General features: G+C 44.8%; 1 protein-coding gene across 2 annotated transcripts in view; it reads left to right on the top strand.

Annotated features, from left to right (window-relative positions):
* Nucleotides 1-2,997: 2,997 nt before the first annotated feature.
* The window catches only part of ZFAND6 (zinc finger AN1-type containing 6), a 38,246-nt gene continuing 17,451 nt past the window's right edge, over nucleotides 2,998-23,792 (top strand). The window contains exons 1-2 of one of the 2 annotated variants that reach the window (XM_084293340.1): nucleotides 2,998-3,126; nucleotides 5,578-5,672. The gene's annotated coding sequence lies outside the window, so the exon portion shown is untranslated. Of the gene's footprint in view, nucleotides 3,127-5,577; nucleotides 5,673-23,792 lie in introns of those variants that run through there. The other variant, XM_084293341.1, reaches the window with a different exon arrangement.

Genomic DNA, 23,792 nt, shown 5'->3' with positions numbered 1-23,792 from the left:
CAATCTCATTGAAGCCTCAGCTGTTCAAGAAAATCTTGTGCTTATTTCTTTTGGATTTATACAGGCTGTCTCTCAGGAAGTAGGGGCCAATTCCTCTCTCATTAAAGCCTATGGTGAAATTCTCAGCAGTCTCAGGAGGTGCATGCTGGGCCCCAAACAACTAGGTTATAAGAACTGAAATGATGTTAGCACTAAACACCTGATCCAAAGCCCACTGAAGTGAAGAAGAGACTTTCTATTTATTGCCTCTGAAGATAAATCTACCTCAAAATGAATACATTACTAAGATTCCTCAGGTGATTTCTAAAGCTTTAGCAAAAGAAGAAATAACAACCTTCTATAGCTGAAGGAAACATAAAAGGAACCAAAGAAAAAAGTCCTCTGTGCAGGAACATTGGTTAAATAGCTTTGGGAGAAGGGGGTAAAAAATAGAAGAGGAAACTTATTTCAGATTTTTTTGCCAGTGTTTTCTAAAGAGGCAGATGGCCCTTAAGAATATGAAAATAAATTGTGCTGAGATATCAAGGTGATGGGAAACTAAAGTACGACAAACATCTAAATAATGCAGGTCAAGGAGATTAAACACTTTCAATTGTGACATTATAAGTTGTGAAGTAGTAATGTTCATGGGTTGTTCCATCTTGCCATATGTCATCAAATCACCAGCATACCTGTGAAATCTTTCACCCCTCTCTGGGGTGTTTCAGCTTGTACCAAGGGTCATCTTCTTAAAAGTCCGGAGCTTCTTTTTGACTACTCTTGTCAAAGAAAAATCATGCCTGGTAGAATTAAGTTGGGATGTTCATCTCCATGCATTGCCTATCAAGCTGTACATGCTTCTAGTCATACTATGTCCTGCTCAACACTTGTGTATTCTTAAAAATCAAAACTATTCCTATCCTCTTTGGCTGATTTCTGGCCCTTTCTGAGTCAAGGAGGCCCTTCTTTGGGTGCTAACAGTCATTTCTCTCATTAGACACTTCCCTATCCCCATACCCTATGTGAATTAAGCAAGGTTTTTTAGACTGTTGATCTTAAGGTCCTCAATTGAGAAAACTAAATGCTATTTCTTTATCTTCCATTCACAGTTGTTGAAGGTGTACATTCATTTTTTAACCTCCACACTTCGTTCTACATCAAAAATAAACATGGTCATCTTTTTCATGATTTTTTTCTCCCTCAGAGACAGTTTGACTACAGGCTCTTCTTCTACAGATGACATGCAGCTTTGCATTCCCCATTTCCCATCTGTTTGGGTCTTGAGTTGTGGAGGCTTTTGACCATTCCAAACATGCTGATTTTGAATGCTTCAAGAAATCCACTTACTCCAATCACTGTAACTAAGCTTTCTCATTTTGGCATATCAGAAAATTGATGAGCTTCAAACACAATCAAGGAAGATTACATCTGAATGTGCTGCTGTCCCCCCCTTGACATTTGATGCCATAAGTTAACATTTGTTCCACCATGTGTTGCTGCTCAATAACTCCTGGCAGGAGGTGTCCATCTTGTTCACTGTCTGAATTTCCCTTTTTATTCCCACTGCTGTCCTGCCGGCTGTTGTGTTGGTTGCTCACAACTGCAAAAGAATCAGCTGGCCTTTTTCTAAAGAGACACTGTGAATGTTCTACCCTTCTACTAAGCATCTATATTTCTAATGATCACAGAATGAAATGATGAGATGAAACCTGGCGCAAAGAAAGTAGTCTAAGATGAAACAAAAGGATTTAAGTATTTTTTAAAAGAAAACATATAGAAGAGATGACCATAGACAGGCTTGGAGGAATGTGATCATCACTCCCCACAGCTCCTTGTGATTACTGCCAAGACCATGAAAGCACTCCAAATAATGTTGTGGGGAATGCTGTGATACCCACATGCAATGCAGGTCATCTTCTGTTCGTGCAACCTGGCATTTGGAGGACTTATTGCATCAGCAAAGACAGCCAAGTGTGAATAACCTCTACCAAAATAGCCGTGAAACTATGTTAGCATTTCCACGCTGGTTGCACCAGCATTTTCTGGTGTTGATCCAAGCTGAGATATTCTTAACAAAAATAATGGGGGACTTCTTGCTATTAAGCCCTTTTGCCAGGTTTATGGATTTGTCTGCTGGGTTCACAACATTGGCATCGGTGAGCTCTTCCCAACAGGCCATCTCCACTTGGACTTGATCTTTGCTGAAATCCTTACGTGTCCTCTTGCAATCATGGCCCCCTACCCTGCGCTATCCACAGATAAATTCCGCTCTCATTTGCTTTGTTTCATCTCTCTGGAGTCCCGTCCTCCCCCCTATCTGCTAGGAGCCCCCATCATCCTTAAATTTCACCTCACACCCTTCCCTGACGGGGAAATTACGCCAGACCGTGCTGTGGGTGCGACATAAAAACATTCAGTGCAAAAATAAGCTGTGGCACACATCTCAGAACCCTTAATTTTAATAAAAGGAGCACAAAGAAGGCCGGGCCAGGTGACATTTTAACATTTTGGGGACCAGGAGGAGAGCTGGAACCCACAGCTGACTCCCCCGGGGAAGCGCTGACAGGGCCGTAGGAGGCACAGGCCCCCCGGGAGGCCAGTCCCCTCAGGCGGGTTTGATTCCAGCGAGCGCTGATCCTTCGCGAATGTAGAACACGGGACACAACATTTTATTTTATTTATTTTATTTTATTTTATTTATGAGGGGGGCGGCCTCTCAGGCTCCTCTCAGCCAGGCCTCGGCCCGGCCTGAAGGGAGCAGCCCGGAGGTGTGAGGGCTCCGGCCGTGTCCTCCCCCCCCCCCCAGCCCCGAGCTCGCCTCAGGGCCCCGGGGTGGGAGGGGGGAGGAGGGGGTAACGGGGACCGGTGCCGTGACGCAAGGGGGGGGGGATGAACACCGGGGTGCCGGGCCGCTGCCCCTTTAAATCCCATCCTGCGTTTCACGTCGCCGCCGCCTCCTCGCCGTACACAACCCGCCGAGGCACCGCCCACCCCCCCCCTCCCTTCCTCTACCACCGCCTCCCTTCCGCGGCGCCGCCAATCCGCGCCCGCCCGCGTCACTCCGAGGGCGAGGGCAGGCGGAGAGGAAAAAAAAAAAAAAGAAAAAAAAAAGAAAGTTTGGTGAGGAGAGAGCGGGGCCGCGGGCAGGTGAGGGGAGCGCGGCGGGGCGGGGGGGGGGGCTCCTTCGGGACCGTTTTTTTTCCTTATTTTTATCTTTTTTTCTCTCTCGGGGCCGCCGGGCTGCGTGCGCAGGAGCCCTCCCGGGGCAGAGGTGTCCTTGTGAGGGGGCTGCGGGCCCGCCCGGCTGCCTGAGGGCCGGTGCTGGGGGGGTGCTGGGGGGGGCGGTGGTCGGGGGGATTGGGGGGGTCGTGAGGCGTTTGGGAGCCCCCCCGGTGGGGTGAGGGCTGCCCCCGGCCGCCAGGGCCTTCCCCGCGGGGCAGGGCGCTGCCAGCCCCTCGGGGAGTCCTCGCCGTTAGAGGCAGGGGCCGTCTCGTCAGCGTTTTTGGTGTTTTTAAGAGGGGAAAAAGTTCGTTTTCGGCGTCCCTGTGGCGCTCGGCGAGGAGCCCGGCTGGGTTTAACCGAGCTGAACTCGCTCTGGGCTCTGAAAAAAAAACAAAAAAAAACAACAATAAATAAAAAGGCTGGAGCGAGAGATAAGGGCTGCGGGCATCCACGGCCCCCGAAGGACTGTGTGTGGGGGGTGTGTGTGTGGGGGGGGTGTCTTGTGAAATAAAAAACCAATATTTGTCTCCTTGCTGCTACCGGCGGAGCCTCCACCAAATGTGCTGACGTAAGGTGGAGGCGTTCAGCAAAACCAAGGGCAGCTCCTTCGCCCCCTCCGCGGACCGACGTGGAGCTCACAGTTGTGCTCTGAAGTCCATTCCCTGGATGTTTGTTCAGGCTTGCCCTATAATGGGTGTCATTGCATAAGAGTTGCAGGCAGCGTGCTGGCTTTCTTTCCTTCTCCGAAGGGTCCGTGCCCTCCTCTTCGCCGGGCCAGGCTGGCTGTGTGCGCCGCAGAGGGAAGGGTGCAGCTTTGCGAGCTGCCCTATGAACTCCAGGGGAAAAAAAAAAAAATAATAAAGCAGCTCCTCTCTTCCTCCTGCTTCTAAGCAAATGGTTTTGTCTGATGTCATCGTAAATAATTCCTTTCGCAGAGCGCTAATCCTCTTCTGAATCGTGGATGATGGTAACTCAGCGGCTGAGGAAGCAAATATGTCAATTCCTTAATCTCTTTCCTGTGTCTCCTTTAACTTTTCTAGCATTGCTCTTTGAATTTGGCCTGATTTGTTTAGTTAGTGCTGGGGTGCCTACACCTGTTCTTCGTATTAATTATCCCTTGGCCTAGAACAAGGGGACTGGCTCTTGCCTCGTATGTATTTGTTCTGGCCAAAATAACAGTGTGTTCTGGGGGAATTTTTGTTCCTCATGATAGTGAGTATCAAATCCTTGACACGTCAGTGGCATAATTCCTTGATTGTACTGCTTTCCAGATAGTGTCTTCAGTAGCGAAGAACTTCCTCTATGTATGTATTTCTGAGGATCCTCTTAAAATAACTTTTGTCTTAGAAAAGTATGAATCATATTAAAATAACAACAGATTAAAATAAACTTACCTCTTGACTAATCATGAGTTGTTGACAAAGACGAAAAACTTGCATGTTACAGACCACTTTTGAGAGTGTAAGAATGTAAGTTTACCTTTCAGGTTTTTGTTACTTTATGATGTCAGATGGCACATACAAAACCTTGTACAAATAGCTTGAAAGAGATAGTGGCAAGTTATCAGGAGGGGAGTAGCATTGACACAAACTAGTGAAAAGCTGCTGTGGTTACAGATAAAGGTAATCCTTGTTTCTGCAAAGGTGTGTCCTTCTGTAATAGCTGTATAAATTAGTTTGATTTCTGAGAGAATTGTAAGTGCACAAACTTCCAGCTCTGTTTTCTTGGCAGTTAGTAGTTGTACATCTACCTTTTTCTTTTAATTAAGTACTGAATAGACTTTGACTTGTGTTCAAGATACTTGATTTAAACTACAAAGAGTATTACAGATTATATATAGAATGTTCTTGGAGCATGCTAAATTCAATGGAAATCAGCATTTTTTTCTACCCAAGAGATACCTGATGACAAGGAAAAGTCTTTCAAAATGTCTGGATCCCTTCTCAAGTACTCTGAAGAGAGTGATGCGTGGCATCTGGCACTGGAGTCCTCAGCTGTGTAGCTGAACAAGATGTCATTCCCTATTCTGATCTTAAAAATACATATATTAAAAAAAAAAAAAAGTCATAATAGCAATATGGTGACTGCTGAGTGATTAAGACTCATTACGGCTTTGCAGCTTTATAAGCCAGGAGATAAGAGTGGAACAAAAAAGCGGGGGGGGGGAGGAAATGAAAGCTGTTTTCTTAATGGCTTACTCCCTGTGCAGAAGGAAGCAGTTGGAATTTAACATGCTAACCTTTGGGTGATTTGAGATAGCTGCCTGAACTTCCAGGGGAATGTTGGGTGCGTAAATACGGTTATCCAGGCAACTAACCAGCTCTCTCTGATGAAGACCTGATATTTACCACATGTACCTTTTTCTGTTATTTCCAGATTTGATTATCACAGTGCGGTAATACATCTTGGATTCAAAGCAGCAAGAGAAATCTCAGGAAGTTCTTCAAGCTTACTGAAATCTCATCAGTCTGGTATGTTGCACTCTCTAGACTCTTGGAGTAGCAAGCTGAATTCTTTGTATGCAAGGGCCTCCTTAGTTGCTGCTAAGGATACTGAAGTTTCTAGGACTTTGGCTTGCTACCAGCAACTTTATTCTCACGAAGTAATATGCTACCGCAAGTATGGAGCTTTGTTTTGCTGGGGTAGTGTAGAAGATTGCTTTTGGTAGTGGTATTTGTACCAGGGCAACAAACCTGTACTTCAGAACCTTCAGTCAACACATACTGAGACCTTGTTTTCATCTTGCCTGTCCTGCCTTGAAATTCCAGGTACTTGTTGCAGACTCTTTAAAGTAAAAGCAGGCTGGAAAGAGGCTACCACTAAGTGACTTTCAAGAAACTGCACACTGATATATTGAAGAATGTGTAAGAATACAAAAAGGGAATGTTTCTTTTATCATGCAGGGATTTTCCTTCTGTATGTAGGCAGTTTGTTTAGGTTTGATTAAAAAAAAGATAAAAAATGCCAACTTCTCAGAGCTGTTTCTTAAATGGCAAAGTTCTGAAATTCCTATGCTTATGTGCTTCTAAATTTCTATACTTGCAAAAAATCTTATACAGCAAGTTTATGGGAACTGGAGTTTGTAAACAAGTATTGCAACATCTGAGGATACAAAAACAATATTCAACTAAATATTCAACTTAAAGCTATTTCTAATAATAATAAATAATCTAAAAGACAGAGCTGTAATTGTTTTAAAAAAATCAGCACATACTGTAATGCTGACACAATTGACAAGGAGAGGGTAAAGTCCTTTTCTACAATACAAGTTCAGTGTGTGAAAGCACCAGTTCTGTTACTGTGCTACTTATTAACGTGTACAAAATCCAGAAGTTCTGTTGTATTCAAGACGGTGGAAAACAGGTGCAAATTGTGAGGAAAGCTGGTGTGCTTCACAGTGATCTTTTGGGAACTGGAGAGCCAGTAGCCATCTCTTTATCTAATCCCTGAACAGCCATCACATGTAGCTTTTGATCGCTACTATTCTGGTCTCTGTTTGAACTGGTGACTTAAAGATGAAAGGCTCTGTTCTTGATCTCTTGAGCTGTCAAGTCCTCCAAACTTGCTGTCTTCTGTATATGTAAGATTGCAGAACAAATGGGCTTTTAGCTGCTCCATGATTACAATAGTCAAATGAGAGTCAGGTGCTCTCTCTTGTTGTTGTCCTCAGAGCAAAGTTCAGTGGCAGCAAACCGAATCTTTTTTATGCTGCTGTCAAAGCTTCCCTGTTTAGTGTACTCGCAGATGCAATCTGCTGTTTCATGTTTTTGTGTGTTACTAAAGATATTGTAAGATATTGGCCTAACTTGAGCCCAGACCTAAAAATGCCTCTGCACTTCCTCCCAAATGTGCCTGTGTTTTCAGGGAAAATAGGTTACTTGTTTGCAGAAACTGAGCTTATAAATTGAGTTTTTTAGTGTTCAGTTCTACTAGTTCATCTTCAGCATGGGATAACAACTTGAGCAGCATTTTCTATATATGTTTGGATTTCCAACATGTAAAAGTAGATGTGTGTACCCATGAATTCTGGTTCAGTGAGGCAGGGCTAACTGTGAACCTAGTTTTGATCCCCTATTTCACAGATTTTTGGGTTCTATTACTTTTGCGAGGGTAGCAAATTACTCCTGGAGCATTCTTAGTAAGACAGTGGTGGTTTTTTTGTTTGTTTGTTTGTTTTTGTTTGTTTGTTTTTTGTTTTTTGAAGAGGGACTAACAAATCTAGGAGGTCAGTCTTGAACAGAGGAGAATCTGCTTTGCCATTTCCTGGATGCTCTGGGTGAGCCATGCTCTTGCTTATCAGAAGCTGGCCAAGCTCCTGCCAGATCAGTGAGTCAGAGGGGCATGGAAGGGGCTGATGAGCACCAGAGCTGTAGTAAGGCAGTAGGCCAGGCTGCATGGCTGGGAGGGGAAAGATGGGGAGAAAGAGGAATGAAACTTCTCCCTTGTAGCGATAAGGAGCTGCTAGCTGCCTGTTTAACAGAAGTATGAGTTGCGTTGTTCAATGATAAAAGTTATTTTTCATCACTGTTGCAGCTGCCAGGTGGTTAGACTTCTGTAATAACACACAGAGCCAGACAGTTGCAGGTTAATACATAGTTGTTTTTTTTTTTCCTTTTGAAAGTACCCAAACAACAAGAGTGGCTTTAGGGTTGTCATGTCCTCTGCCATTACTGGGCAGCTCGGGTGATAAGATTGGTGACTTCTGACGTTGTTTTTATGGGCCTAAAGTTAATGTGCTCTGCACTGAAGCTTTCCAGGATTGGTCACTGAGATTCTTGGAGGACGCTTTCCTGGTGCGTTTTATTTGCATGAACTGTGTGCTTGGATTTGATTGCTTTGATAGCGTTTGGTCAGCAGTGTCCTGCAAGCGGCCCCACAGCTATCCTCAGGGGGCCAGCTGACTTCCTAAAGCACTGTTGAAGTCCTGGCTCACGTACAGGGCAGGATTCAAGTGTAAGGGTTAACGTCTGGTTCTTACAGCTCGTTTTAGGTTCTGCGGGGGAAGTTATGTAAATCTTGTTAAAGTTAACTCCAGTCTTGCAATGCTTTGTGCTCATTAACCTAACAGCTGTACGAACTGCTGCTTTCCAGTTCAGTTTGGCTCTGCGGGGCGATACATCGCTCTACAAGAGAAGGCAGCACGGGACAGGTTACGTGACTGCTCTAGAGGAATCAGATGTCCTTCTTGACGGTGTTTTTTGTTCTTTTCGGTGGGAACCACCGCGTGCTAAGCTGTTTGAGCTTGACTAACCTGCATTGGGAAAGTGAGGGGCTGTATGGCAGCACAGCCATCTCCAGCGTGTCCCTGGAGGCAAGAACTGTCCTGTGAAGGACTTCTCCTCTCCCCCTCGCTCAGCACAAACCCAGCACGTCCCTGCAGACCAGCGCCTGAGCTTCCCCTGCCTGACCCTCTCCATCGGGCCTCAGCGACCCCCCCCAAGTTTCCAGCAGCGCCCGCAGCCGCTGCCCCCGAGGCGCCGCCCGCCTCTGGCCGTGCTGACTCACGCTTCGCAGCGCCGGGAGCCTCCTGCCAGCGGCCGCCGAGCCTATTTTTAGCCGGGCCGGCCCTTCCCCGGCCGGGGGCGGCGGAGGGGCCGCGGAGGTGCCGCTGCTCCCCGGGGAGGGACCCCCGGAATTGGGGGGGACGCGGCTCCCGGCGCTGCCTCCCGTGGAGGGCGGTGGAGGGGTGCGGCCCCTTTAAGAGCCACCCCCCCCACACACACACAGCACCGGGGGGGGGGGGGGGGGGTGCTCGAAGCGCTGCCTCAACCGAACCTGCTAGCGAGGAAAAAGTTCTTTAACTAACAGACGCGCCGCTCCGCCAATCGCAGCGCGGAGCCGGGCCGGCGGGGCGGTGCCTTCCTCTCATTCCACCAATCGCGGTGGAGGCGGCGCGCGCAGGCTGGGTTGCGCCAGGAGAGCTCTCCCCCCCCTCCCCCCCCCCCCCTCCCCGCGGGAGCAAGAAGTGAAGTTGAGCCGGGGTCGGAGCGGGGAGCCGGGCGGCGGTAGGCACCTTCCCCTCGCGGCCGGGTCCTAGCGCCCCCCCGCCGGCCGGCAAGCAGAACAAAAGGGGCTCGGCGGGCAGCAGCCCGGCTGCCGGGGGGCTCGGCGGGAGCGGGGAGGCGGAGGGGGGGGGGGGGGGGCCTCGGGCACGGCCGGGAGCCCCGGGGGGAGCCGCAGCGGCTCCAGCTCCGGCCCCTGGGGTCGTGCCCGGCTGCGGGGCAGCTCGCCGTGACAGCCGCTGCGGGGCCGGCCCGCGGCAGCGTTTGCTGCGGGCGGTGTTGTCTCAAATGGCCCATTGTTGTGCCGCCGAGCCCCGCTCCGCCGTTGTTGTCTCGGGCTTTGCTCCCTCTCGCTCGCAGGAACGCCTGGCAGGTCCTCGGCGTGCAGAACAAAGATCGCTGCGAACTGCGAGCACGGAGCGCGGCTCGCCGCCTCCTTTCTCCTCGGCTTCGGGGCTGTGCTCACGGACACGGGCAGGGGAATTGTGGTGGTGCCCCCAGGGCAGCTGCTGCCCCTCCAGCCAGCTGGGGGGGAGCGGGTTTGGCTCTCGGGAATCCTCTGTTGTCCGACCGTAGCGGGTGTCTGCTCCGAGGGGAGATTATTTTTAGTTTCTGCGCCAGGTGTGTCATCTAAGGCCTTCCCAGCACTATTTTTAGCGATCCTTGGTGCCTCTGAAAGACCTTTGGGAAGAGGACAAGTGTGATTTGCCACGGGTGGCATGGGATGAGGGCGAGAGGGAGGAGAGCAGGAAGTGGCGAGTCAGGAAGTCGGGGCTTTTAATGAGAATGAAGACTTTTTTGTTTTAATCGTCATCCTTTTGGTATCTTTGACAAGTATGTTAGACGAGGCCACATACAGAACAATGCTTTCAGAGCAATGATTATATTTTCTTGCTTCCCTAAATATTTCCTGTTGTTTATTTAAAAAAAAAATAATAATAGAACAAACATTGTGTCTCTACACGGCTGCTCCTGGGAACTGGAAAGAAATACTCGTGGCCCTAATACTTGTTGAGACTAAGTCAGGAGTTTGACGGGATTTGTATGATTAGTCGAGATGACAGAAGAATGGCTGTGAAAACTGAGCAGCAGTCTTCCAAGTGGCAAAGGAAAGCTATTGTTTAAACCTGTAGCGAACATAAACAAAAGTGTGGCTATTAAAGTATACCCCATGCTTTCAGTTTTGTACTGAGCCATTTTGCTTACTCCAGAAATGCTGGCTACAGATTACTTCTTAAAAAATATGTCAAAGCACCTTGACACGCTGGCATCTTGCCATACTTCAGTGGCTCATAGGTCTGAATTACTAATTTGCTTTTGCTTTCTGTTTACAGCATTTCTTTTTGTTGTAGATTATATTTAAACCTTGGATATGCTTCTGTAGAATGAGCAGTGACTGTGCACAGTCCTTTAGGCGAGAGGTGAGCCAGATCTCTTGCGTAAGGGGATATATACGTTTAAATCCCCAGGGTTTGATTCATTTCTTAACTTTACAACTGATGCTAGGCCGAGACTGAGTGTCTAGGTTTCATGTCTCGGGTGAGGGCAAGAAGAATAGAATAGTTTGCTTTCATTCCTCTAAATGCGTGGTATGAGTACGTGCATTAGACTTGCTCAAACAAACTGGAGCAAACTTAGGTATTTGTGTGCTGTTGAATACTGTGTTTGGTCAAAAGCTGGTTTTGCTTAAAACAGAAGAAAAGCTGCATGCATCAGGCAACTTGAATTGTACTGCTTGGTGTATGAGTAGCAGTTCTACCCTGGTCCCCTCTGCCCCCCAACTTAGTTAGGAAAGAGCTTATCTGGGGCCAATTTTACTGATGTGTTCAATGCAGAAGTGAAGTGCTCAACTCTCTCACCACATGTATACAATTCTAACGCAGGCTGTTTGTAGAAAGCAAATCTGCCCTAAAGGATAAACATACCACTTTGCTGGCACAGCTGTACAACTTCTGTATTCAGGCTACAGCAAATGTTTCTTGCCTGCATTGAGAGCCGTCACTGGCAGGACGCGTGTTGTCCCCGCGCGCCAATTGGTTGTTCCAGCACTCCTTGTTCAGAAAAACCTCCTGCACATGCTACATCTGCGAGCCTTAAATGCTGTGAATGTGTTGTGTGCTGTGGGATTTACATGTCTGCTTCTTGCGCCAGGATGGGATATACATCTCTGATGTGAATAAGAGATTTGTACAGGAATTGTCAGCCTGGGTACAGAGTGCAGGGCCGGACCTTGTCTCCCCTGTTGGTGAGGCGGAGAGGACCTGTGCTCTCTCCTCTGCTGGCACCTCTTCCTGATGCTGTGACATGGGTGGCTTTCTGCTTGCTGGGATGGTCACCCCACACTCTGTTTCCATTTAATGCTTCCTGGAGAAGGCTGTGCACCTCCCCTGGGGCAGTCGTTGTAGAACATGCCGGTTGCCTTAGGGAGGGCAGCTGTCCACCCTGCAAAGAGCCAGGTGGGCTCCAGGGCCCTGCTTGTTGCCGAGTGCCTTTTGCTCTGTGTGGTGCCTCCTGCTGCTCTCCCAGCGCAGTGGGTCCTGTGGGCGCTGGGGGCGAAGCCAACTAGGCTCGCTTAAATTGTTTTAAATTAGTGGCTCGAGCCAACCCAACTGGCTCTTTTCCCTTACTCTTCCTCCCCGTGTTCCCCAAGTGCTTCAGGGATCATTTCTGCTAATTGCTTCATGCCCAAGGCAGAAGGGAGGGAAGTGGGTGAATAATGTCATCTCACAGACCTTCAGCCGTACCAAAAAGGGACATCTGTCCATGGTTTTAGACGTGGGTTATGCCTGCTAACAGGTTTCATTGCAGTTCCTAGGAGAGACGCGGTATAGGGGTGAGTAGCTGGCGATCGTTGCAGCCGTGCTGGTGCAGAGAAGGTTGGTACTGGAGGTGTGGCCCTGGTGGACAGATACAAGGCTCCTCGGGGAGATGGCTGCTGTCCTCTGGTGTGGAGCCTGGTCTGGGTGGGGCAGATGATCAGGCCAGTGATGTTTACGTTGTAGTAAGGTTTTGTGAAAATAAGCAGTTAATTACACATCACCAACAAAGGAATAAAAACAGCTAAGGTAAGGGACTGTCCTTGCTTTAAAATCCATTTAACAGAGGCATGAAAGGTTTAAGTTTTTTTAAACCTGCCTTTTTTTTTTTTACCTTTAGAAATATCAGGAACATTAAGTCTTTCTTCCCTATTCTTGTTGGATGTCTCAGATGTGTCATAAGCTTCTCAGCCCTTAATTGAAGGGGTGGGGTGATATATTTTTAACAGATCCCTTCCAACTGTGTTTATAGGGCTTTTGAGTTAAATAGAGATTAGCAAAAACAAAGCCTTGACAGTGTAAAAATTGTTTCTCCTCAATCAAGTTGTATTTGCTTGTGCATTCTGCGGTTGTTGACAGAAACTCAGGTTTTGTGCATCAGAAAAGTAACTTTTCTAGCTATTAAATTATACATAGAGATAAACCAAGTTAAATCCTAACTTCATCCATCTTCTGTTCCATTTAGATCAACTTAAGAAAATGTTTTGAGTATTACTTAAACAAATGAACTCTTGCATTTGAGTATTTCCTAAAAATAGTTCCTTTTTAAGCAACAGTTTCATTAAATGTATGGCTCTTCCTTTAACTTAATGCTTCAGCAATCTTACAGAAGCCAAAACTCCGGTCTCCAAGCTGAAGACCACCCCTGCTCAGCCGTTCTGCCCTGTCAGGATATATTTGTGTCACAGCACTCTAACCTTCAGGGTATGGTATTTGTCAGTCTGAAATGTAATAATCCTGTATCTGTAGAACGAAACTATAAACAGTGCGGCTGACTTGGCAGGCCCTGACAACCACCTGAACGTTTAACTAGCCCAGGGTTTAAGACAACACCGCGCTGGTGCGTCCTGTGATTCACAGGGCTAATGCATTTTTGTCCATGTGAAGGATTAGGGAAACAAATATAAACTTCATTATCAAATTAATGTGGAAGCTTAATAGCAGGATTTTTGAGAACAGAAGTGAGGTGCTCTTGGCCTGTTTAAATGTTTTGCGTTGGGCGTGTTTTGTTTTTTTCAAACAATGACTTGACTTCTCACCATTAGCTTGGACAAGGCAGAAGGCTAAACAGCGTATGCCACTGGATATATGTACAAAATCAGGCTGATGGAAATACTGCACGGGGAAGACAGTTGCTTTAGCTGCTGACACTGAAGGCTTTAAATTTTGGGAGGTGAGAGGCAAAAGAGCATCACTGCTTTTACAGGCAAAACTACAGAGCTTCTGTAAGTAAATTGGGCAGTTTCATGCCTTTTTATACACAAGTCTTATCTTTGGGTTAGAGTGTCAGAAGAAAACATTTAACCAGTTGTTGATCATGCTGTTTCTTGAGGGCAGGGCAGATGAGGCTGCAAAGAAGGATGAAATTGTCTTATCTCCTGTGTGAATTTAAGCTTTTTTTTTTTTTTTTTTTTTTTTTAATAATAGGGAATCAGCGTCTTTAGTGCAATGTAACTTTACCATGTAGTAGAACATTTTCTGTGCAACAGAATCGTCTTGTATTAGAGCCTTATCAAGGCAGGGGCAAAGGAAGTGCCTGTGTTGTGTCTAGAAACTGAAACACTTGCAGGTTGTTCTTCCTGCCTAGTTAGTTTCCTAAGTGAAATCTACAAGACTTCTGGGGCTGGGCCTCCACCATCCAAATATCATGTTAGTATGGTGTACTGTTGGGTATTGGTGTTCAGTCCTTGAATAAGTGATTTTGTAGGAACTAATTAGAATTAGCTATCAACCAAATGTTATTATCTTGGGAAAAAGTAACCAGAAAAATAATTATTTTAGGGCTTATGATATCAAAACCATTTGATTTCATACCTGAAAAAACAGTGTCAACATGGGCGGACTTACCTAGAAAATTTTTTAGGGAAGAGACTTTAGAATTGCTCAACTGGGTTGTTTTGAATATCAGTATGTTTTCATGGGCTTTGTTTAAAGTATCCTGGAAGAGCAGGAAGGAGGCATTAGTAACGATAGGTCAAGGTAAGTGTGTCATTAGTTACATAATAAACACTGTCAGCTGAGTGTGACAAACTGTGCTGAGGCTGAGACCGATACTCAGATCAAGGAGTATTTGATTTGTTGTGGACTGGCCCAGCAGCAGTGCATGAATATTTTGCCTTCCTAATAAGTCTAGTCAAACTTGGCGTAGGGCTTTGATTTCAATTGAAAATTCTTGAGCATAGCAATGGAGTAACTGACTAGCTTTTAAACTTTTTTTTTTTTTTTTTTTTTTTGGAGGCAGGAGGAGGGTCAACAAACAAACACAAGAAAAACAAACAAACAAGCCCAAAACTTAAGTCTAATTTCACACTTCAGTCACTTAGTTGATTGTTGCCGTCCTGCATTTGCTTTTCTCTAACCTAGTGTCTGTGAAACTTTTGGCTGTTTTTTGATCCTATTGCAAGAGTTAGCTTGTTGTTCTTCAAAGTCACAATGTGACCCATGGTCTTAAGTTTATACCTAGTCATTCTGTATCTAAATAAATCCCTGATTAGTTGTTACCTACTTATCCTTCTGTCTTTTACCACAGATCCCCCCTTGCACAGCCAAAATGCTTGAAATATCAGTCTGTTCTGTTGAGGAATATTTCTGTCCTTGATGCAGCTATGACACCTTAATTTCTCAAACTGTCAAGGCCTGAGATGAAGAGTTTGCTGAAACTTCTTTGTATGAGCTGATAGCTCTATCTGGTGAACTTGTGCAGGGTGGCACATACAAAGTAAAAGGCATGTTGTGGTATTGCTGGGTTTTCTTAGGCAGCATCAGTGCTATTTATTAAAATAGGAGGAAGTCTTCTCTTAAAATCCAGGGTTATGAGTGAAATTAGTGATTTTTATGCAAGGGATACAAATATTCTTCAGCAGTGGTAATTTGTGTGTGTGTGTGTGTTCCCATCAGAAAAGGAGTGTGAGACATGTTTCTGGGAGACAATGCCAGTGCATTGCCACAGCTTGAAAAACAAATGGTACTCACGGAATTAGCCTAATGTAATGTAGCAGCTGAAGCTGTGATGCATGTGAATGTGTCTGTAGGGCTTACTGAAGGGCTCTGGTCTTGCTGATCTCCCATGTATTTCTGAGCTTATGCCTTAATAAATGGGGTATATTGTGTCCTGTTTTCCAGTGCTTCCTGATAGAAGTCCTGTTGGCCAGTATTTATGAATGAAAGGGAATGAGTGCTGTGATAGAAAGCCATGCAGTTGCACAAAATGAGGTTTGATGTCTTCTGAGCAGGTTCTGTATCACACATTAGAATAGATGAAGAGGTCTTAGTATGCCAGGCAAAGTAATTGAAGTGAGATCTGGCTTTTGTTTTCTGTGATTTTGTACTTCTCCTTTAGATCGTGAATTTTCCTTTCTCTGAAGGTGTTGTTACTCTGTCATGTGTCGATCTGTTCTCTGGCAGAATACAATCACTATGGCAAGAGAAGAAGTTAGATGTATTTAAAGAATTATTGTTCAAAATGCAAATTTCTTCTCATATGGGTGGATGAAAAAGGGGGAATCCCAAAGCACTGTTTAACAGCTCAGTCCTTTGGATACAAGTCCCTCCCTTAAAGCTATTTATGGCTGTATTTTTCTTTGTAGAATTGTAAAAAGAACTCTGTACAAAGGTACCATCATATTAAATGGGAGACAGTGGCATCCAGCCATGCTATTTTTAGGCTATTGTGCTCTTAACTTGCTGATCTGAGTGTTCTGGACAGTGAGCGGGGGAGACCTCGTACTAGAAATGCCTGCTCATGGAGTTGAATCTAGTCTGAAAACAGAACGAATAGCAAACTTGGCTGTCAGAAAAGCAGGTCAGAGTTGTACCTGAAGTGACTATTACTAAGTAAAAAGTGTGATTAAAGCACAATGCCTGCAACGTAGACTTTTACTCGAAAGCTGGCAGTTAGCTCTGGCTTTTGTCCTGCTCAGGTTGAGTAACTGAAATCTATGCGGTCTGTTCTGTATGGGCTAAGAAAAGAAGGAGAAAAAAACTGATTGTCTGTTCTGTGATGGCAATGGGAAAAACGCCAGTTGTCCTCAGTTAAGTTTCTTCCAATAGTTCTTAAGCTTTTCCTAAATGCTGTGACAACCCCTCCATCTGAGCAAGTGGTATAGTTTTAGAAACCTTCAGAAAGGAAATTGCCTTATACTTGGTGAATTTTGGATTATTTAACTCATCTATTAATCTGATACTACCTCAGATAGTAAAGGCTGCAATAAGGCATCTCGTATGTAATTTTCACCCTGGCCTCTTTGTGCCATATGCAGCTTTCATCTTTTCTTGACTTCCACTATGACTGGAGCTGTGGCTAGAGTTGAGTTCCAGTACTACTTCAATACTTCCACCTATCTGCGGCAGAGCAATGCCACCTTGACTCTGCTAGCACAGAACTGTAGAGCTGCACCACGAACCAGATGCAGGAACCACTCTAGGCTCTGGAAGAACAAAGTCCTCGAGGTAAATCAGTTCCTGGTGTGCTGACATTAAGCCCAAGTTACCCGTACCATGAAACCACTGCACTGGTTACGTGGAAGTACAAATTGGATGCACGTTTGTTGGTTGCACTTGGTTGCTGGCTTGTTGCAGTGTTTCAAGCAGTGTAAGTGAGAGCTGAAAGGAAACTAAGGAAAGGCACACAGCTTCATAGTTAGTGTGACCAGTTAGCTGATACAGCCCTATATTTGGTGCAACGTGGCAGTAAATGTTAGGGGATGGATAAATATCAGTTGCCCAATGCGGTGGCTGCTGCTCAGCTGTGTAATATTTTTGTATGTTTGGTGCAGGGTGATTGGTTTTACTATTTAGACAATTCAGTAACTTCTTTGGGATCATGTAAGCTGGCTTCCCTCCTGATTGAAAAGACACAACAACAGAACTGGAATCGCACTGGGGTTAAAACAAAGTAGCACCTTTGAATCCTTGGCTAAATTTAAGTGCATTGCAGAAGACCAGGAATGCAGCTGTGCCACAGGGAACATTATACTTATACCTCTTTTGCCGAAAACTTGTCCCTAAATACCCTGTTTGTTTGGACAGGCTTTAGCTTTAGGTTAAATTCCCCATCAAACCACAGTAAGGGTATTGTGTAATTTTGAACACTTAAATTAGACATGGTGCATCATTCTAAATAGAACAACACATCATCCATGATAATCACAATGTTCTTGGAAGTTAAGTTGAATTCAAGATGCCCTAACCAGAAGTGATGATGATGATGATCCTTTTATTTATTAACATCTAGGAACCCTAATATTAGAGCAGGACCTCCCTGAGCATTAGGCCTAGGCAGAACTGTAGCATTATGAGCTAATTAAAATTCTACATGGTGCTGTTTACAAAAACAAATTATAACGTGTTTTGTGCTTACTGTCAGTTCTCAGCAACAGGTGTTTTGTTAGCAAGAAGCTGTCTATTTTGGGAACTCGTGTTAAAGCGGCTTTTATCTCTTCTGGGTTTGATATGCTTAAAATAAGTGAAACTTATGCTGTATTGTGAGCAGATTACTTATTCACTGAATATCAAAAGAAGCGATTACTGAATCTGTTTCTATTCTTTTAGTAATTATATGGGTAATCTTGTAAGTGTTTGAATCTTTCCTACGTATTATTTTTATCAGTTTGTAAATCCAAACCTGTTTTGAAACGGCATGAAAGAGAGTTTATGGAGTTGCCCTCCATGTATGGCCCTTAAACTTGGGTCTGGTATCGTAAAGGAATGTAGGGAATTTTAGGATCTTCTAATTTTACCCAACCCCTGATTTCTGAAATGGCTGACTGCGCTGTGTGGTGCCAAGGCAAGCCAAATGTGGCTTTGTCTTGCCTGTTTCAGAGTAGCTGTCTTGTCATTTCTGGAGCACTTTGAGAATTTATTTGAAACCTGACAGATTACTGACATGCCTTCTTTTAATTTATAGAGCTGTGATAGAAATATGGAGAGTAACTTGAGGGTTCCTGCAGGATTCTTTGGCTCCAGGCACCTCAATGCCAAAGCAGGGCTATGAGATAGCACTCTCTAGAGTTTGTGCAGGGGAAGAAGAGGGCTCAGCAAGCAGTGCCTGCAGCTCCTGCAGCTTGACACCGGTTCTGCTACGCATGGTGGAAACTGGTTTGTGCGAGCTGAGGTGGCGGGCTGCTGGAAAGCAATTACTGAGATGGTTTGGTTTTCTAATGGGTGTAACTTCTCAATCGTTGTTCCTCCTGAGCAGGCGCCTGAGCAGCACTGCCTAAAACTTGTGCTCTTTTGTTCATGTTTATATATTCTATCACCAAAATAACTTCACGTAAGGTTTCTGTGGCAGTCCGGTCACAGAGACAGCCATCTTCCAAAAATGAACCTGCTACCTCTAGTCTCAAATCATAGGTGAACTGGGTAGGCTAAGTTAAGCAAGTGCACCTTCACGTTTTGGGAGAAAGAAGCCTTTGTGTCTCCTTGGCTTGTGTGCTGACTGAGGGTGGTTTGGGTAGGACAGCGTGACCAGTGGGGTGCTGGCCGGTGTCCTCCCTGCGTTCCTCAGATATGCCTCTTGGACTTCTCCCAGAGATAGCGGTACAAAAGCAGCTTCCAGAAACATGACCTGCTCTTTTCTCTTGCTTACTTTTCTTGGTCTGTAATTCATTCAAAAGTTGTCTTTTGCTCTGTACAAAATAACTGTAGTTACTGTGTTGCTCTTGGTGCTTTCAATGTTTAACTAGTTATCTTTATTGAAGGTCCCTGTCCTGTGTTACTGTAAACAAGTGTGTCCTGCTCCAAGGGCTGCTTGCTATTTTTTTCTCTTGAATGGGAGAAGTGATTTTTGTTCTCTGCATTTTTTTTAATTTTTTATTTTTAAATGTAGGTTGACCTCTCCGAAAAGGCAGCTTTGTCAGCTTAGATTTTCTAACAGTCATCACTGAAGAGACCAAAGATTTGAGCTAGCGGTGGTGCTTCTGAAAGCTGCTAGGTACTTCTCTGCGCTGGAGTTTCCTGTGTTACCTGGGAATGTCTTCAAGGGTATTGTGCTGCTAGGGGAGAAGAATTAAAGAAGCAGCTGTTGGGTTTTCTGCCAGACTGGTGTCTCTTTGAATCTCACAAAGTTTGGATCATGCCATACGCAAGGGCCTAAAGCTAATAAAGCTGTGGTGTTAATCTTGATGAACTAAGAAATCCAAACATTATTTTTAGTACATCTAAACACATAAACCTTGGTATCTTGAGTTGTATTTTGCTGCTTTAGTCTTTGTGTGAAACACATCCAAGATAGGAAGATTCTTGAAGTTTTTAAATGCAATACTCTGTATAGTCTTGTAAGGTGCTGCTGGGGTAACATCTGGTACCAAAGGCCTGTAGCTCCCTGTGGCAGCTTTCTGGAATTCCAACACTCATGAAACAACTTTTGTCTGTGCTCTACCTCTTAGAAATCCTGTGTAAATGGCATCTGATTCCTTGTACTAGTCAGTAAACCACACCTCTTACCATTCTCATTGTTTTTAGGATTGAGCTTTCAGTAGAGTTGTGAACATCATGGGATTGCCACTTTATTTAGTATGGTGAAGGTAGTAAAAGGTTTGGAAACAAGAACAACTTGCTTCTGTTGTCCACTTGTAGACGTACTTAGTGGTCACTGGAAGTAACTTGATGTGTTTGTGTGAGGGGAATGAGTTTCTAAAGTATCTTGTTTTACAGAAGCTAATCTTTGGTTCTCGTAATCCGTACTTTGCAAGGGTTGAACGTGGCCACAGGTAAACAAAGTAACATCTATTAATAGTGTATGCAGACAAGCATGGAAAGCTGAATCCTTATCAACGATCTTCTTGAGACCAGTATTGAATCTGCACCTTTATTCTTCCCTACTAAGAGCAAAGAGGTGGTCCTGAAATGTTTTCTTGTTCCTCGTGTAACCTTGAGTATGACAGCAGGCAGCTGAAGTTAACAATGTAAACTCCTTAACACTGGAGGCTTTGTCTATACCCAGTGTTCCTGGGTTGTGCAATGATGTAACGCTGTCAGTGCCATACTCTGCCTCAGAGCAGTTATGAAAGTTGCTGATGTTCCTTCCCTTTGTAAGACCTGTGCTCTGTGCTTTCTGTCCACCTTCTGTCTCTGAGACTGCACTTTGTTGTGGCTTCCTCTACCAGTGTGATTCTGAGCTGTGTGAGTAAACAGTCTTGCTCCCGTCTTAAAGCTGGGATTTATGCTGTAGGGTGAGCGTAGCTTTCTCGAGGGTCCAGACTTCACTTTTAATTATAATTTTTGTATTGAAAGATCTGAACTAGCTAGCTACTTGGAATTAGAATTGGAGAAAAGACCTCCTATAACTCTTTCCATTTTTTTTGGTAAAGTTTCTGCAGGGAGTGTCTAATATAAGTGCTTGTTTTTATCCTAAAATAAGTCTATGCATGAAACAAAAATAAAAAGCTGTTCAACAGGAATAGACTGGAACACAAGTAGATATTAGATGACTTGTCAAGTGAGTTGCAAGAACACGTTACGCAAGTCTTTGGTCACTAGTTTGAATATTATGTTTTCAATATTAAGCCATTACATAAAATCTGCTTCAGTAGCTCAAGTTGCAATTTAAAGCTGCATTCAGTTCTGAGCAGAAGGGGGACTCAGGGCCTACTGGAGTCAACTGAAAGCTTTAAAACGCAGGGATTCTCTGGGTGTTGAAGTTAGATAACTCCTGTGTTTTGAAAAATGCAGCAGCTGTGTGTTCTGCTGCTACATGAACAAAGAGGTCACTGCCCTTACAGGTCTGCTTGCACAGTTGGTCCTTAACCATATTCACTTTTTTTTAACCCAGAGCGTTCTGATGAAACTGGGTCAGAGTGTAACTCTGCGTGCAGCTACGCTGGCAAATCTGAACCAGCTGGAGTGTTTTAGCCAGGGTGAGCTGTAGATGAAATGACATGTCTGACTGCAACCAGAAAGCTGGGCTGAGCCTTAATGACTGAGGCCCCTATTCAAATCTGCCAGTTCTTCTTGGCTCCCTAGCAAGTTGCTGGGACATGGCAATGCCTTAAAGCAGCTACAAGTATCTGCTCTGTGAATGTAAATTGGAGCCTTTTGGGAGAGAGCAGAAGAGTAAAGAGAAAGCAGGACTATTTTGTAACTCTCTATTGATTCACTCTTCTAGGGCTTTATACCCTGAGCAACGTCCTGCTTTCAGCGTGACACCTGAGCAGCCATTCCCTGTTTCTGTGGGTTCTGCAGGGGACTGGTATCCTCTAACAGCCCTTTGGAAATTTCTGCAGCAAGATTTGACAGAGCTCTTTGCTTAGGCCTTTATTTGCCATTTGTTTTGATATTCCTGTAGAGGAATGCATTTCCTATTTATTACTTTTCTTACTAACATGCCTTTTTCCTATGGTGATACAGGTGGCATTAGATAAGCATGCCAGCATGTGCTATAGAAGTAAATGCACTTTTAGTCTACCCAACTTCATATCTCGCTTTTGTTTGGGCCTGGGATGAAGGTTTGTACGTTTAAGCAGCACAATTTCCATTTTTATAGTTACATCCTTGCTTCGTTAGCACAAGGGGAAGATGACCATTAGCACTGGTGCTTGTTAAATCAGCGTTGAACCGTTCCATTATAAAGGTGATTATGATAGAGGAGGGAATATTCTAATCACTTGTTTAAGAATTGGACTCATCCTTTAAGTGATTTGAGATGAGTGTCAGTTGAAATCTGTCAGTGCACTGATCCATCGTCCTTGACAGTGAGGAGAGGAGCCTGAACTAAATGCTCTGCTTTCTCTTTGAGGAGTATTTTTGAAGCTGGCATTGGAGCGCTTCAGGCTGCGTTTGGGTTTGCTACCGCAGCCAAAGCAGCCGAGTGCTGCTGGGTGGTCTCCTTAGCTTCAGCGTTGGCATTTGGGAGGGATCCTTCTCAGACCAGTAACGGATTTTAGGAGCGTACTTCAGGGGTGGTTGATGGGGCAGGGATGGCAAACACAAGCTCGCAACTTAAAGTGCCAGTGGTGGAGTAGGAATTGCCTGCACTGTGCACCTCCTGGAGATTTTCCTCAGTGTAGACAGTGTTGAACAGGACAACAAAAATGGTAATTAGAAAAGGTTTAGAAGGGAAACAGAATAAATGCCATTCAATTGGACATCCCAGAATGGAAAGGGAGTTTAAGGAGAACTTGAATTTGGGATCTTTTCCTTAGGGGAAGACAGATAAAGAGAGAGCTGACTGCAGAGGTAGGATTTTTTCTCTTCTTGTTGAGAGGAAGGGGGGAAAAAAAAGATTATTTCTAAACCGTATGTGTTTAATCCTACTAAATGCTGCTCTCTGATCTTACTGATTAATGATTCAAGCCTGTAAAGCTAGAGTATTGGTTATTTGAAACTCGTATCATATAAACATTTTAATTAATAAAAAAAAAGAAAAAGCCGAGTATCATGGTGCTTGCTCCATGGGGAAAGGACGTGCGTAAGTATTTTACTACTTGCTTTGTGGAGTATTGGAAGAGGCATCTCTCCTGACAGCGAGCCTGACGTCCAGCAGATTTAACCAGCTCTCACGTTTCCACAGCCTCAGCTCTGTATATGTGTTATGATTATAATCACTAATGTCCTTTATATGGTTCCTCGTGGTTGCTGCTTGGTATGCAGAGTAATTGACCCTCTGCGGACGTGTGCTGGAGAGGAGGGAATGGTGGGACCTGTGTCAGCAGGCTAGTGTGAGATTTCAGTGAGTCAGGCCTCACAGATACAGGAAGGTATCTGTATATGGCAAGGCTAACAGAAATGGGCAGATTTTACTCTGAATTGGTAGGAAAAGAGGGATTTAGCATGGTAGCACACAGCGCTGCAGACTTATACTGGCAACAAAGAGTATTTTTGAATTGAGCAGTAATAAAAATTACCAGAGGTAATCTCAGCTTAAGTTTAGCAATTTCTAGCTAATGCAAAAAGAGGCCGTCTCCTCCATAATCTTCAGCAAAGTGGATGTTCTGGGGTTGTGTTGGGGGAAGATTGTGTAAGGCTCTTGGCCTTCCCTCTAGTACACTTCCCTCGCATTAGTGCTCGTATGACTGGTTATACAGCTATACCATAAAGCACAGCAGGTAACATGCTTAAAATATTGTAAAAAGTGTTGTTTTATTAAAGATGAATCAATTCTACATTCAGAGTATCAGGGTGACCCTATGAGCATTGTGCTAGCACAGCTTGCAGGGAACAGGCAGAGCCTGGAAACCCCTCCAGCAGTGTTAAAAGCTCCACGCTTGTTCTGTGACACCTCCGAGGGGGACATATACGCAGCCACATTGGTCCCAAGACCTTACTGTCACTGCAGCTATGGAGTTTCTTCCAGTTTTGTACTCAAGCCAAGCTGGGAGACCAGACTTGAAAGTACAGCTAGGGTATGTGCTTGGCATGTGTTGTACAGCAGCTTAATCCCCAGTAATGGCCTGCTGCCACTCGAAGGGGCCGTCCTGTTTTTAACCTTGTCACTTCCTTTGTGCCCTGTGTTGGTTCTCGAGTTGGTCATCTGTCAGATCTGCAGGCTATCCAGTCCAGCAGCATAAATATTGCTGTTTTTCCATCGGATGAACGAGCTGCTCTGACTCACCTCGTG

This window comes from Netta rufina (genome assembly GCF_964035555.1).
Source record: "Netta rufina genome assembly, chromosome: 11".
In the NCBI taxonomy this organism is placed as follows: Eukaryota; Metazoa; Chordata; class Aves; order Anseriformes; family Anatidae; genus Netta; species Netta rufina.
Note: the sequence above shows the minus strand (reverse complement) of the source record. Positions and strands in the feature narration are given on the sequence as shown.